Here is a 16,264-nt window from a genome sequence, read left to right as displayed (position 1 = left end):
AACTTAGCCCATTCTCTTCCCTTACGGAAGGTTACTGACTGATTGGTGTTACTAGCCAAGCTAGGCAGTGTGATCCTAAAATGAATTAGGAAATGATCAGTCCAACATTGCGGTAGTACCTCGATCACCTCTGTTTCACTCTGGTTTGCAAATAAGAGGTCTGGGGTCTGCCCTCCTTGATGAGTCTACTGATGCACCAATTGGTGCAGATTGAGACTCTTGCAGGCTTGTTCCAAATTTCTCAGTGGTGGGGCGAGTTTCCCATTATCCCAGAGATTGAAATCACCCAATAAGATCATCCTTGAGCGTGTTAGGGTCATGTTAGCAAGGGTGTCAATTAAAGACTGGTATTGGGTATTTTGTCCGGGGGGCCTAGAGCATAATATTCCTGTCAACACTTTTCCTCTTTCCTCCTGCAAAGAGAAGCCTAGAAGTTCAATCCCCTCGACATCGTCAGTGAGTAGAGGGACAAAGTCCCATTTTTCCTTAAAAATCACCCCAACACCCCCACCTCACCCCATCAACCTGGGTTTGTGAAAGATGTTATATCCCTCTGGGCAAGCAAATCCTAGCTCTACCACAGAGTCATCACTGGTCCATGTTTTAGTTAACAACATGGCGTCTAGGTCGAGGCGCTCTGCTGAAAATTCACAATCGGCCCCTAAGAGTTTCTCTCAACATTGGCCGTCTGAACGAATCTTACAAGAATCCATCGTTCACTCTGAGGCGTATAGCTTTCTCATCATCAAATTACAGTGTTTGAGTGTATCCAGTCTCTCAACAAATTTGTTGATGGTCTAATCAGCTTTCTGTCATTCTTGACTAAAGATGTACCTGTTATAATCTACATTAGACATTGTATTGATCTTGGGATTCAAGGCTCCTTTGATTGACTGTATGTAATTTTATCAGCGTGCGGCATTTTCTTTATGACTTCTTTAACACCTTCACCAGCAAGATGCTTGATAAACTTCAGTTTACTGACAGAATATCGACTCCCAAAACATCGCGATCCAAACATATCGTGACCAAAATATCGATGACAAAAATATCGGCATTATGTCTTTATAATGGTAAGTAAAAAAATGTTGAAAAATAAATCTTGATGTAATATCATTGTACTAAATATTCTTTTTAATATATATAACATTAATTAATGAATATTAAATATTTTAAATAATAACAACAATATAAATGTAATATATATTTTAACAAAGATAACAAATTAACTGAATTAAAAAACACAAATGTATAATAATTAATTTGTAAATTTACAGATATCTACTTAAAAAACAATTTTTAAACTATTAATTTTACTTGATATTATAATTTCAAAATTGTTAGATAATGTAATACTATTAAAAACATATATATTTACATACACTAATAAAACATTTTAAAAAGATTCTAATCAAATAAAAAAATTAAGCCACTTAAAATTCTCAAAAATGTGTACAACATATTTCACACATGCAAAACATCAATAATATAACATATTATCATTTTAAATAAACAAAAACAGAATAATATACATTATAACAATATAAAATACATATATTTTAATTCCTATACTATTTCCACTACAATCTATTTAAAATTACTCAAAGTATAATAATAATAATAATTTATTAACAAACTGAATATAAATTCGTTAAAATTAAATAACTTCCCACCCTTTACCCCTATAAACCGACAACCTAAACCTAAATTTTTTAAATTAAAATATTAAACATAATTATCATTTAATTCATTAATTTTGATTAGTAAACACATATTAATTCATTATAATAACCCACCCTTTACCCCTATATCCCCTCAACCAGAAAAAAAGTAACTAAACAATAACATAATTAATATTAATTAATTGATAATTTGCAAAAAAATACTATTTACTTAAAAATAAATTCCTACTCTTTACCCCTATAACCCCACAACGCGCACCCAAAAAACAAAATTACGCAATTAACATTCAATTAATTAATTAATTAATATTAATCAACAATTAATTAATAATTAATTAAAAATAAATTACTTCCCACCCCTCACCCCTATAAACCTCACAATCCGCACATAAAATGTACTTTAAAAAATATATAACAACACAATTAGCATAATTAAGGGCCTTATTTCGATTTCGCCAGTTCTACATCCCGAATTAGGATATGACTGCACATGGTGCGGCGGCTCCGCCACATTTCTCTATGGGAGATCTGCGGTGGGCGAAAACCGTCCACAGAACAAGCTTTTTGGCGGTATCGTATGGCTGTGGTGGTTTCAAGAAGGCAGAGGCAGAGGCACTGTAACCATTGGTGGAACTTAGGGGCTCATTAGGATGGCGGCGGACACCCTATTGGAAACGGGACCGCTCAACAGGATGTCGGCGGTACTGACAGACCACCACAGCGGTCGCCATGCCTATCCTTAGCATTGCGGCGGGTGCAGCACCTAACATATCCCTGCACTACGTTGCAGGCACCATGCAGTGCTTGCCACATGGTGCAGAGATATGTAGGGGGTCACCATAGGTACTCCCTAAATTTCACAGCTCAGGGCCAGCACGGCCAAAGTCCCTTTCTGCCTGCCTTTCCATGGCGGGTTACCTACCATGAAAAGGCAGGCGGAAAGGGACATCATAATCCCTACGGCGGTGCCTTGTAGGAACTGCCACAGTTATAGCCCGTAGAATGAGTGCCTGTTGGTCTTTCCAACTGCCAACTATCCACCTGCCATGGTAATATGGTGGGCGGATACCATGGTCCTATGGCAGTGGGACCACCACTGACGGGCTGTCGTTGGCAGTCCCACCATCATAAGAATGCCCCATTACTGTTGTGGAAAGTAGTGTTCTTTCCGACACTGCTTGCTGATCTTGTTTATGCAAACCATCTCTGAAGCCTTGCTATGTGCTGGCCTCTGGGTCATCCTTGATGCTGACAGGAAAAGTGATCTCTTTCTTGGTCTCCATAGAAAAGCAAAGTTTCACGATTCCGAATGCCACTATCGGCTTTCTGAACTTCAGGGATGTCTGGAGCTCGGAGTCCCACTTGTCAGCTTTGGTGGTGTGCCACTTCAGGTATGGCTGGCTCCGCAAGCACAATCCCGGGTGCCTCCTTTGGGTCACTCCCTCCAGTGCTGTGGCATATAATGACTCTCTTTAATTGGTACTGGTAAGCAGATGACCTTTCAACTGTGCCTTTATGCATCTCTTTGTGATGTCTGACACGTAGTTGATCTCTATCGTGCAGCGCTTCTGTTTGCAGTATTATCTTGCAATTTGTTGTCGCTATCTGCTGTTCTTTCAAAATCTGGTCGCATCTGCCTTCAACTTTATCACTCCGTATGATGTATGACTTGGAAAGCGCAGTAACTCTCTTTTTGGCTTTCCCAGCAGATTCGCGGCTAACGAGGTGTAGACTTTTCATCACAGCTTTTGTTATCTTCAAAAGCTTTTCACAGACCGGGGATGCATATGCCACACAACGATTATGCACTTTGACAGACGCACACGTGACACGCATGAGCAGTTTGTTGGACCATGGCAAACTCTCTGGGAGAGCACTGTCGATCTTCTGGTTACTTATATCCTATCTCGTCATCAGTTGTAGCATCCCCCACAGCCCAGGTACTTGCCAATGACCACGCCACACATAGAGCTTAGTATAACACATTTTTCTTCTTCTCCATGTAACCGTGAACTCAACGATCTAAACCTTTATTCACTTCACTACGCTAAAATTCTTACGTCACAGTTCTACGGAGTCCATTAGGAGTCACAAGGGTTCTGTCATGCCAACTCACACAACACTACAATCGAAACCGAAGGTAAGCGACGTGAAGCCTCACACCAAGGACATAAGTTACTAATCTCAGCAGAATTAACCTGGTCACTGTATCAAACCCATGCTACATCGTGGTTGGCCTAAACGTATGACTTTGTCCAAGTCCAGCATGACCAGTTAACCACTGTTGGTGCTTTGTGGTTCTTCATGCTATTTTAACTTAAAAATGTCCAATATCTTCGGACCATTGATAGGATTTTTGTTGTTCTGGTGTCATTTTATTAATTAAAAGTTGCTCAATCTTTCTAAATTGGTTTTGGATTATTCTTGTGTTATGTTTTCACATTATTCCTGTTTGGGTGCTGCACAAACTCTTAACATATTGCCTCTAAGTTAAGCACAGGTTAATTTAGAGACTTTTGTGGTTTATGGTGACAAGGATCGTGGGCTCGCATGCCCCTTAACCAATAATCCAATTTATTACTGATAGCATAATGCATACTGGGTGGTGTCTCGTTAGCTAAATTTTACCTAATTAGAATAACAGAACTGATAACAATGATTTGTGGGTGAAAAGTACAGTTCCGGAGACAGTGTCCGTAATGACCCAGAGTGAGATGGTCACCTTAGTGATATTAACGAATATTTAAAATTCACAGCATACAGATGCTAGGATTAGAGAATGCTTGAAAGCCATACACAGACAATAACTGCTGTGTGAGAGCTCAGCCACGGCTCACTTCATGATTGTCACCGCTCTTCCCTATAGCTTACCCCTCTAATTGACTACCTGAACTTTTGCCCAATGCAAAGATTTTCATCATTGTCCTACTAGTCTAATGAGTGAATCACTATGGGATGCATTGCTTGCACATCCCACAATCGAGAAGTGAAATTAATTGAATCAGATATCTTAAATGATTATCCACAAAGCAGAGCACTGCTGTGTGTGCTGCAGGATCACAGAGAGGAGAACGCTGCTTTTTATAACAGAGCTCATTTTATACTGTCTCCAGGGTGATGCGTGGGTCCTGCCCTGCTGCTCTTCAGTGATTAACATGTCATAATGTGCAGAGCTACCAAAGTGTCAGATAGAGAGCACAGGGCACAGCTGGCTCACAGTTCTCCTTTCAGAGCCAAATGACTCAGTTTAGGACTCTGTTATGTAAATAATTCAACACAGCATGAAATATGATGGTGTTACAAGTAAACATCGCTCTAAGATCCTGGATTACTTTCACTAGTGTCTACTCTTTTTGCTTGACTTACCCTCTAAGCTGAGAGGCTGAGTGAGACAAGTTCTAAAGTCTGTGATGTCATCTGGGGTGGGTGATGTCGCTTTTCCTACTTCTGGCCAGCCACGGCTCGTGCAGGGCGTTACACCAGGTGGTGACGTCAGACAGAGGAGGGGCAGGGTGGGGGGTAGTAAAATGCGGGATATGGACGATGTCAGGTAAGTACCGAAAAAGAAAAAAAAAAGAATTTCATTACCCGCGCTGCATTGCCAAATGTAATGCAGTGCGGGTAACGAAATTCTTTTTTTTTTTTCGGTACTGACATCGTCCATATCCTGCATTTTACAACCTCCCACCCTGCCCCTCCTCTGCCTGACGTCACCGCCCGGTGTAACACCATGCACGAGCCGTGGCTGCCTCTGGCATGTTGGTGAATCAACATCTATGGTCAGTAAGGGCAAGTTTGATTAGCAACCCAGTGGTTTCATCAATATCTTGAATGTAAGTTTTCCTACTTTTATTATGCCTGCGACATTGCCGATTTTAGCAACTGGATACTTTTGCTCATCATTATTAGTTATGTACCATTTTTGTTTACTCTTTCTGTGATGTATGACACCTCGTCCTATGATGTAATTAGACAAAGAAATAAATATCCTGTGATGTCTCCTTTTTTTCTCCTGTGATGATTTTGAAGTAAAGCCACTGATGGCAAAGTGGATTAGTAGTTGTTAGAACTGACCCTTTCTGCAAGGTCACCCCAAATCTTTGCCTTCCTTTTCGGAATCCAGTTTTGGCTATACCTGATTGGAATATTTAATTTACACGTAAGCCCCTAGTATATGGTAGTACCTGTACCCAGGTTCTGTGAATTAAATGCTACTAGCGATCAGCAGCACTTATTGTGCCAACACCTAAAATAGCACTGTAAATATGTCTCAGGCCCCCCACTACAGCCTGTAGTGCAGTTTTAAATTGCCATTGAGGGCAGGCAAAATAAACATTTTGTTAGGCCTAAACCTTCATTTTTAATATTTGAAGCTCCCCTCCAAGGTAAACCCTAAAGGCTCATATGGCAGGCTGCAAGGGATTCAAAACAGGGCGTTTGCTTAAACTTTACATGTCCTGGCTGTGGAAAACTCAGTTTTTCACTGTTGTTCGGATGATCTCTCCCATAGGCTAACACTTGGTTACCCTATTAAATTAATAAGAGCTGAATTTAGATTGGGAACAGATTAAGAAATACTGTTTACACTCAAAATAATTATAATTTAAAATCCTCCTTAATGACAAAGTCAGATGAAAGATTCCTTGGCTAGCATCAATGAGACGACCGACAAAGCAATCAACAGTCCGTGGTGATTGCCAATGTGAAGCTCCAGTGACAACTAGCTCTTCGTGCTACAGCAATGACCATCCGCAACCTGCTATTGGTACCTAAAGCTCCCTCCTCATGGCCTCCTCCAATGCAAATTAAACTCTTTACGCCAGGACCTGAGAAGGTAACTTCAGTGAGAGTAACCTAGTCCCTGTATCACTCCCATTCTCCATCGTGGTTGGCCCAAACTTGTGACTTTTCCCCAAGTACAGCAGAACCAGATAACTAAGAAGTGTGTTTTCTGCTTTTTTGTACTATTTTCATTAAAAGTTTTTATAAAACAATATCTCCACTTCTACTGATTGGATTTTTGTCACTCTGGTACCATTTCATTTATTAAAATGTACTCGATTTTCCTAAATTGGCTTGGGATTTCTTTTGTGTTGCATCTTCACTTTATTACTGTTTGTGTGCTGCCTGAATACTTTACTGTGCCTGTATGTTAAGCCTGACTGCTTTGTGCCAAGCTACCACAGGGTTTTGTGGTTCACCCTGACAAGGATTGTGGTTTTACCTGATTGGGACTTCCACCTTTCTCAACTAACAACCCAGTTTCTTACTGTTGAGCTTTGTTCCTAATATGAAAACCAAATGTTGTATACTGTACATATTGTTGTTATCTATGACCACGAGATGACACGTGGCTTTTCCCTGTGACATCTCGTGGCAGTTTCTGGCTGTTGTGCACATGCCTTTGACTGCATCTTTTGAATGTACATGCTGGGATCTGTGGTTTAGAACTATGCCATTATGAACTGATGCACTGGACTTCCCAAGACGTGTATCCAATAAACTCCTGCTTCTTTCAACTCCTTGAGTCCTCCAGTCTTTCCTACACTGGCGACGAGGGTAAAAGGACGTTTTCATCATCATACTGAAGATTTCGTCAACAAAAAAAAAAAAAAAAAAAAAAGAAAAGAAAATAATTTTCAACAAATCTATTTCTGGCTTACTCTATCTGGAGATCTCCACAGCGACGCAAGCGGACTCTCGCAGCTGCTCCGACAACTCGCTCGTTTGTTTCGGAGGTATTTAAATTCAATTTATCGTCTTTTCAAGCTTTGAAAAATTCCTTCTAGCGCGAGTTCCCAGCGCGAGTTTCTGTCTGCCCTTCGAGCTTCTAACTCCACGCGCGCATGCGCGAACTTTGTGAAAAGCGTCTTCACGTCACGCGCTATCAAAACAAGGGCAATCTCCTCTAAAGAGAAAGCAATTTCCATGGCGGCCATCTTGAGTTGGTAACTTTCATCGGATTGTTATCTTCCTCATCGTTTTTTCTTACTTTCAAAGCCGTTTTGCTTCCTGGAATTCATTCTACACGACAGTCTCTCAACTCGACCTCATTTAAAGGTATTGTTTCAGCCAGCCTTATATTTAAAAGTACTCTTGTTAAATTAATTTTTTCTTTTTTTTTTACACATCAAAATATTGTTTTACATCAACAATTTTTACATGAGTGGAATTGTTCCTCCCCCTTCGTTTTTGGCTAATAAAGGTGACCCCCCCATGGAGTGGGAAATATGGGAACCTGTTTTCCTAGCCTATGTTGAGGTCATGGAGGGCACCGAATGTGAACCTGAGAGGAAATTATCTCTTTTAAAACATTGCCTAGGGGGAATTGGATTAAAAGAATTCGTCACTCTTCCAGCCTTAACTGATCCTGGACAAAATAAATATGTATGAATGTGCAGCTGAACAATTAAAAATCAGATTTGGAAAGAAAAAGAACATTGTTATGGAGAGATTTATTTTCTATTCTCGCAAACAATCAGCAGATGAACCGATTGATGATTTTGTATCATCTCTCAGATCTCTTGCCGCGACGTGTGATTTTGAACACATAACCTATGAACAGGTATTAAGAGACCAAATACTGATGAGAACGAATAATAAAAAAGTCCAGGAAAGACTTTGGACAACCTCGGATATGTCTCTAAATGCAGCCATTGACATTGCCAGGTCGATTGAACATTCCGAGAAATTTGTAAAGGAGATAAGAGGGAATGAAAAAGGAGATGTTTTTAGCGTTTCTAAAGAAGGAGAGAAATTCAGGAAACCATTTACTTCTAGAAATGACTATGCTAATAATAAGAGTGACTCAAAGTTTAAGTACACTAAAAACGATAAGAAGAGCAACACTCAGTGGATTTGTTTCAGATGCGGAAGTTCAAATCATTTAGCAAATTCTAAAGCTTGTCCTGCTCTTGATAAAATGTGTATGAAATGCAATAAGAAAGGGCATTTAACAAAATTTTGTAAATCTACTACCAAAAAAGTCAACATTGTTCAAGATTTTGACGACTATGATTCCAATGAAAATGATATCAATACTGTCATTAATATTTGTGGTAGTGAAGGTGTAAGTAAATTCCCATCTTGTGATGTGATTATAGAGGGAAAGACAATTAACATTTTTGTAGACACCTGTGCATGGTATACATTATTGGGTTTAGATGTTGTAAAAAAAAATTGGCCCAACAAGGTTTTACTTGAGTCTAACATTTCTCCAGGGGGTTATACTGGACATAGGATTGAATTAGTAGGTTATTTTTGGGGAAAAATCACCTTCTCTGGTGAATCCACATATGGGAAAATATATGTCGCTAAGTCTGGGCAGCCTCTGTTAGGATGGCCACACCAGGATCAATTGGGCATTAAGATAGACCCTAGAGCTAATCCTCCTGTTTACTCTGTTGCTAACACCAATGATCCTGATCGTAATCTCATGCTTGATAATCTGAAATCTGAGTTCTCTGATGTTTTCAGTGGGAAACTCGGTCAGTTTTTGGGTTTTAAACACACTATTAAACTCAATGATGGTGCAGTTCCTGTTCGGCACAGAGTCAGGAACGTTCCCCTCACCTACAGGGATAAACTGAAAGTTCTTCTCAAAGACTTGTGTGACAAGGATATCATCGAGCCCATTGAGTCCTCCCCGTGGATTTCCCCGATCGTCATTTCGGTCAAATCCAATGGCGAACTGAGGCTCTGTGTTGACCTTCGCAGTTTAAATAACTCTATTTGGGTAGATGCTCATCCCTTGCCAAATTTGCATGAGATGGTTTCAACATTAGGAGGTGCTGTCATTTTCTCATGTATAGATTTGGCAAGCGCATATCATCAAGTCGTTCTAGATGATAATTCCAAAAATCTGACGGCTTTTATTACGCCAGAAGGCCTCTTTAGATATAAGCGCATGCCTTTTGGATTGGCTAGTGCCGCTTCCGTCTTTCAAAGACTGATGAAAGAGACACTTGAAGGATTAACAGGGGCAATCGCTTTTCAAGATGATATTCTTGTATTTGGAAAAAATATAGAGGAGCATGATATTAATTTAAGGAATGTCATTTCTGCTTTGTCCTCTAAAGGTCTTACTCTTCGCCTTGATAAGTGTAAAATAAGAGAAAAAGAAGTTGAATACTTGGGACATTCCATTAGTGGTTCTGGGATCAGACCTAAGCAAAAACATATAGAGAGCATCATTAGAGCCCCAGTCCCTGTTTCAAAAGAACAATTGGTAGCCTTCTTAGGATTAATAGAATTTTATGCAAAATTTATCCCAAATTTTTCTTCCAAAGTTGATTCTTTTAGACCACTCCTAAAGAAGAACGCAAGGTTTTTATGGTCTGACGTAATGACAGAGGCATTTCAGAATCTTAAAGCGTTTGTTGTGAATGCACCCTGTTTAAGACCTTTTGTTATTGGGAAAAAATGTACCATCATGGTAGATGCAAGTAGCACAGGATTAGGAGCTGTGCTCATGCAGAATGACTGTGGGAAAGAATGGATAGTCGCTTATGCTTCAAGGGCTCTGAGGGATGCTGAAAGACACTATTCAGTTATTGAAAGAGAGTTATTGGCGTCAGTTTGGGCAGCCGAACATTTTAAAACATTCTTGTGGGGAACAAAATTCACCATTAAGACGGACCATAAACCTCTCATTTACATGATGGCACCAGGTGGAGGTCGAACCTTATCAGCTCGCCTAGCCAGGTTGGCATCTAGACTACAATCTTTTCATTTTGAGATGGTGTATGTAAAAGGGAAAACTAACATTCATGCTGATTGCATGTCTAGGTTGCACACTTCTTGTGATGTTCCATGTGATGATGATGAATGTGAAGTAGCCTTCACTTCGCAAGACATCATGCTAGTGTTTGGGGAGAAGTTTGATTTGAGTAAGGAATCCTGGGCAAGAGAAATGGAGAAGAGTGTTGAATTGACTCAGGTTAAGAATTACATTCTACAAGGATGGCCTGAACAAAGGAAGTTCTCAGGTGATATGATGAGTTATGCCAAAGTTCAAGACGAGTTAGCTGTTGAAAATGGGGTTTTGATGAGAGGTGATAAATTCATCCCTCCTTTTGCCTTGAGAAATACTATTATTAGTATTGCCCACGAGGGGCATTTGGGAATCTCTTTTACTAGGAGAAGCATAAAAGAATTTTTTTGGTGGCCAGGAGTGGACAGTTGTGTAGAACATTATATCCAAAAATGTTCAGAATGCGCTAACAGTGATAAGTCTGCTGTTCCTTTACGTCCTGAACCTTGTCCTGTGGAGTATCCTCGTGGTCCTTGGCAGAAATTAGGTCTTGATTTCATTGGTCCATTTTCTGTTCTACCGGAGCGTGAAAGATTTGGGATGGTTTTGATTGACTACTTCTCAAAATGGCCAGAGGTGAAAATGGTTAAGGAGATAACAACTAGGAGTGTAGTAGAGTTCTTAGATGAAGTGTTTTGTAGAGAAGGAATTCCAGAAGAAATAGTAACGGACAATGGACCACAGTTTACTAGTAAGGATTTTCAATGTTTTATCACCAAATGTGGGATTTTGCACAATAAAATTGCTGTATTCCATCCTGAAGCCAATGGCCAGGTTGAAAGATTTAATAGAGTTGTGAAGGAAGCAATCCAACTTTCTGTTAAAGGCCAATTAAATTGGCGTAATGCCCTTCAGTCTATGTTATTGTCTTACAGGACATCTCCCAACTCTGTCACTTTGATTAGTCCGTTTGAACTTTTAAGGGGTCGGAAACCCAGTACTCGCTTAACTCCATGGTGGCTAAAAAGAAGTTTGAGTGACAATGGGTTATTTTCAAAAGTAGAATATGAATTGGTTCGAGACAGAGTTAGTGCATATAAGGATAAGATGAAGGAAAGGATGGAAGCCAAGCAGGGATCCGCTAGCAAACATATCATCTCAGTTGGTGATTTTGTTCGTATTAAAAGAAAGGAAGGTGTTTTGAAAGGGGGTCAAATTTGGTCCCGTCCCATGGAAGTTATTGAGGTTTTCAAGCATGCCGTCAGAATTGAGGATGGGAGTGTTTGGAACTTGAACAGAGTTTCTATATTTAAAGGGCAAAGTACGCTTGTGTCAAAAGATGGTGGTAACACTTTATTCAAAGGAGGTGATGCTATTGTACCAGGCGATGATAGCAATGTTTTTCTTGATTTTGAATCTGGAAATGAAGGAACTTCTCCAGGGAGTCTTTTGAGTGAGAATGGAGACCCTAAGGTTGTAAGGACCACACCTTTTACTGTGGCCTCAAAAAATTGTTCTAGGCCTCATCGTCTTCCTGAAAGATACAAGGATTTTGTCATGAATTAAAATTTTAGGATTGTATAGATTATTGTTTTTTTCCCTACTAGGATTTTGTCATGTATTAAGATTTTAGCACTGTATAGGTTTTGAGTTTTTTTTTTTTTTTTCATTACAGGAAGGGAGGTGTGTTGTATACTGTACATATTGTTGTTATCTATGACCACGAGATGACACGTGGCTTTTCCCTGTGACATCTCGTGGCAGTTTCTGGCTGTTGTGCACATGCCTTTGACTGCATCTTTTGAATGTACATGCTGGGATCTGTGGTTTAGAACTATGCCATTATGAACTGATGCACTGGACTTCCCAAGACGTGTATCCAATAAACTCCTGCTTCTTTCAACTCCTTGAGTCCTCCAGTCTTTCCTACACCAAACATTACCTTTTATTAGCTAATGCTGCAAAATAAGGAACCTGCTGACTAAATCCATTCATGGATCCCAGTTGATAAAAAGCTATAGCTGGAATCAAGCTGAAATATACTGCAGTGGAACGTATGTGAGCCCAAATTAATACGACGTTTTGAAAAACAATCAGATCTATTCCTAACTTGACGATATGGTAGTAGTCGATAACGTGGCGCCATTATATTTGCAGGTCGATTTTACAGAATATGAATCAGTGTGTGTTGGGTGCTGGAATCAGACCAAGCCGCCCACTCAAGTCTGTACTTCAGTGGAGCAACTGGGAGGGCAGGTCCTAAGGAGTAGAGAGTACTGAGCGCTTGGTTTTGTCTGTTCTGTGGCATTGGCTCTGGTCAGGGGGGACACAGCCCAGCGCGTGGAGAACGCTCGTCCCTCAACAAGACGGCATGGCCCCTCTTGCCGAGAGCTGCTGCACTAAAGACGCATGCCTGAGGGACACAAATAAACTCACCTATGTCAGGGCCACCTGCCCCGCCCACCTGGGAGCAAGTGTGCTGTATGTAGGTCCCCACTCCTAAGACCCGCCGCCTTTGTTGAGAGAGGACGTCCAGAGCACAGCCATCCTGCGCCTTCATGGGCGACTCCTTTCACAGGCATTTCCAAAGTTTGGTCCAAGAAACCCTGGAGGATCCTAGTCATGCTGCCATGTGGAATGGCTCACAACTACACGCAGGCAACTGCCGGGGAGAACTTGACTTGTGAGCCCCCACCTGCTGAGGTAGGCCGTGTGTGTGTGTGCAACCCCACTGCCTCCCCCCTCTTCTGAACATACCTTGTGGTGGCACAAGAATCATTTTTGGGGCTACGAGGCGAAACCTCAACAGAGGCCCCAGTGAATTCTAGCATTAAAGGAATGCCTTCACTGCCTGTATTATTAGAAGTAAGCACGCAGATGCTCCTGCGTCCCATATTTTAACCAGCAAACTCTCTGTCTCACCATGGCTCAGACAGATTACCGTAACGCCATTAATAGGGGTTCAGGAGTTAATTTGCCTACCTGAGTTTACGGTTGATGATGTATGGAGCGTGTGTCGGGACCTCTGTTGAATTGGTAATTTGTGTACTTACGATACACGTTGAATTCTGTGATTCCTCCCTCTAACCTAACTACTGCATATCCAGGCCTGATGTTATGATATGCGTCGTTTTATGCCTTAGAACGACAGGATAATGAGTATTATTTCAGGATCTGCAGAATATGTACAGTGATGGTGTTTTCATGACATGTGGAACATGTAAGTCTTTATCCTATTGGACTAACTGTGATGATTTGACAATTATCTAGTTGGCAAAGTGATTATTGGTTTATGTGGTTTTGGTCTATGTTTATATACAATACAGATACATATTTTTATGTACTGCTGTGTGGTGTCTCTTTTGTGGTGTATTTATTGAGTCACTGGTGTGTGTGTGTTGCACAAACGACTTACACATTGCCTCTGGGATAAGCCTGACTACTCTGCCAAGCTACCAAGGGGGTGAGCAGGAGTTATCTTGGGTGTGTAACTACTGTACCCTGACTAGAGTGGTGGGTTCTGCCTGACATAGGTGCATACCTTAGCCAACCAGAAACCCCATTTCTAACAGTATGTTCACAAGGTAGCACACTGGATCAGAAGAATTTATGGAGAAAGTATAATTCTTAACAATCAGAGAGTGGACCAAGAATGCAGGTGAATTATACACAGGAAAAAATAGTTTGTGAAAAATTAGACTGAAATGAAATGAAGGAAGGGTGAATGGAAATAGTGCTTAAAATAGCCCTGTGTGTCACATTTTAGGCTGTTAAGCTAATTGATCAGTAAAGTCTGATCAATATGAGTCTTTAGATTTGGGACAGGAGATGGAACAGTAAATCAATGCTGATATCATTCAGGCCCAAATCGTTAAATTCTTACCCTAGTGCAAACTCCTGCGGGGAGCGAAGTGATGAGAAGTTGATTGCACCTCCTAATTAAATGGGGTGTTACAATCCTCACCCTCTCATTTTCCTCATGTACCAATCAGCACCTGAAAGCCACCACTATATACAAAGAAATATATAGGTAAAATATAAAGCACTAAAATATTCATGTTATGCCATATTTCAAAGGGCAAAACGTACAATATGTCGTATTGATCATAAATGATAAATGTCGAGCCCCGAGGTACCAGGTTTAAAAAGTGCGATAAATTGCACATGAGTCTGCGGGGCACACCTTATCAGGGTCTTAGGGCCAGATGTACACTCTTACATTTTGTGACTCGTAAATTGCGTCACTTTGCGACTCGCAATTTGCGTCTCGTAAAATGCAATTCACAACAGTGTTCAGGCACTGTTGGTGATTCCTAATGGGGACGCAAATTGCCTGCCTCATTAATATTCATGAGACAGGTGCTATTTGCAAGCCCATTAGTAATGGCCAGCACTCACAGGGATGGTGGCCAGCTGGGGTCAGAAGACCACCATGTCGATGAATGTTTTTTTAATAAAGAAGTTTTTTTTTTTATGCAGACCGTTTTCCTTAACCCCTCCCATGCTCATGACGAGCTAAGCTCGTCATGAGCCACGGTTCCCCTTCCCCTTCCTAATAGCGAGTCGCAAACCCTATTGCTATCATTGACTCGCAAAATAGCGTTTGTACATACCAGGACCCTTTTCTGCAGTCGCAAACGGGCCGATTTCTCGTTTGCAACTGCAAAAACCAGTCATTCATCTGGCCCTATGACGGCAGATATTAGTGCATTGGTGCATTTTTATCTCTATATTTTCTTGCTGCATCTAAAATCCTGAAACCAATGTTTGTATTTTAAGGCAATTGCAGTTGTGCTGTTTTGCACATTCAACAGCTGAAAGGGCTGATTAAGCAAGATTGTGCTGCTTCACACAGGAATAATTTATTTCTGTTTGCTCTACTAATGGAAGTCATCCTCTCATATGCAGATGCAATGATCCTATCAGCACATTTTCCTATGTGATCATTTCATTATGCATTCATCTATTTATTTGTGTATTACTGGTGTACTCAAGACGCTAAGGGACCCTGCATGCAGAATTGCCCTGGCAGCAAAACAGGCAATGCAACATTAGCATCATGCCATCAAAATGAAAAATGGCTCAATACTAACACCACATTGATCTGCTGGTCACAAGCTGGAATGATCCCAGTAAGGCCAAATTAGCCTTCCATCCTTTCAAGATCAGAATGCTGAGTACCTTTCTATTAGCTAAGTTTAACACATACTGTTTAAAACACATTGGGATGGCAGAGTGTAGGATATTGGGTTACTGGTTGATTGGGGTGAAATCACACTGAGGCAGCAACCAAAATTGCTATCAGGGTAAAGTCACAAGCAAACCCCGCAATAAGCTGAGCTCAGCCTTATGGTAGCTTGGCACAAGGTAATGTGTAAAATACTTATGCAGCACACAAACAGTAAAAAAAGTGAAAACAACACAAGAAGAATCCCATACCAATTTAAGTAAAATTAAGAGTAAAATTTAAAAAAATTATGTGAGGCCAAAGCAACAAAAATCCAATCAGTAGAATTGGATATACGCAATTTAAAAAATGTAAGTGAACATAGTGCCAAAAAGCACAAAGCGCCAACTGTGGTTATGTGGTGGCTCCGGACAGCGACAGATCATAAGTTCAGATCTGGACCAGCCCCAACGCCACACTCTGAGGAACCCTTTTCTACAGAATCCCCAGCCCCCGGACACCCTTTGCCACCACCATCACGGACCTAATTGCGCCCCACGCCATCACCTCAATGAACTGCATACGCATTGGAGACCTGAACTTCCACCTCGACAACACCAGTGACCCCAACTCCACCATCCTTCGTGACAACCTCATCAACAT

The sequence above is a fragment of the Lissotriton helveticus genome, chromosome 8, assembly GCF_964261635.1.
Source record: "Lissotriton helveticus chromosome 8, aLisHel1.1, whole genome shotgun sequence".
Classification (NCBI taxonomy): domain Eukaryota; kingdom Metazoa; phylum Chordata; class Amphibia; order Caudata; family Salamandridae; genus Lissotriton; species Lissotriton helveticus.
This window is presented reverse-complemented; position numbering follows the sequence as displayed.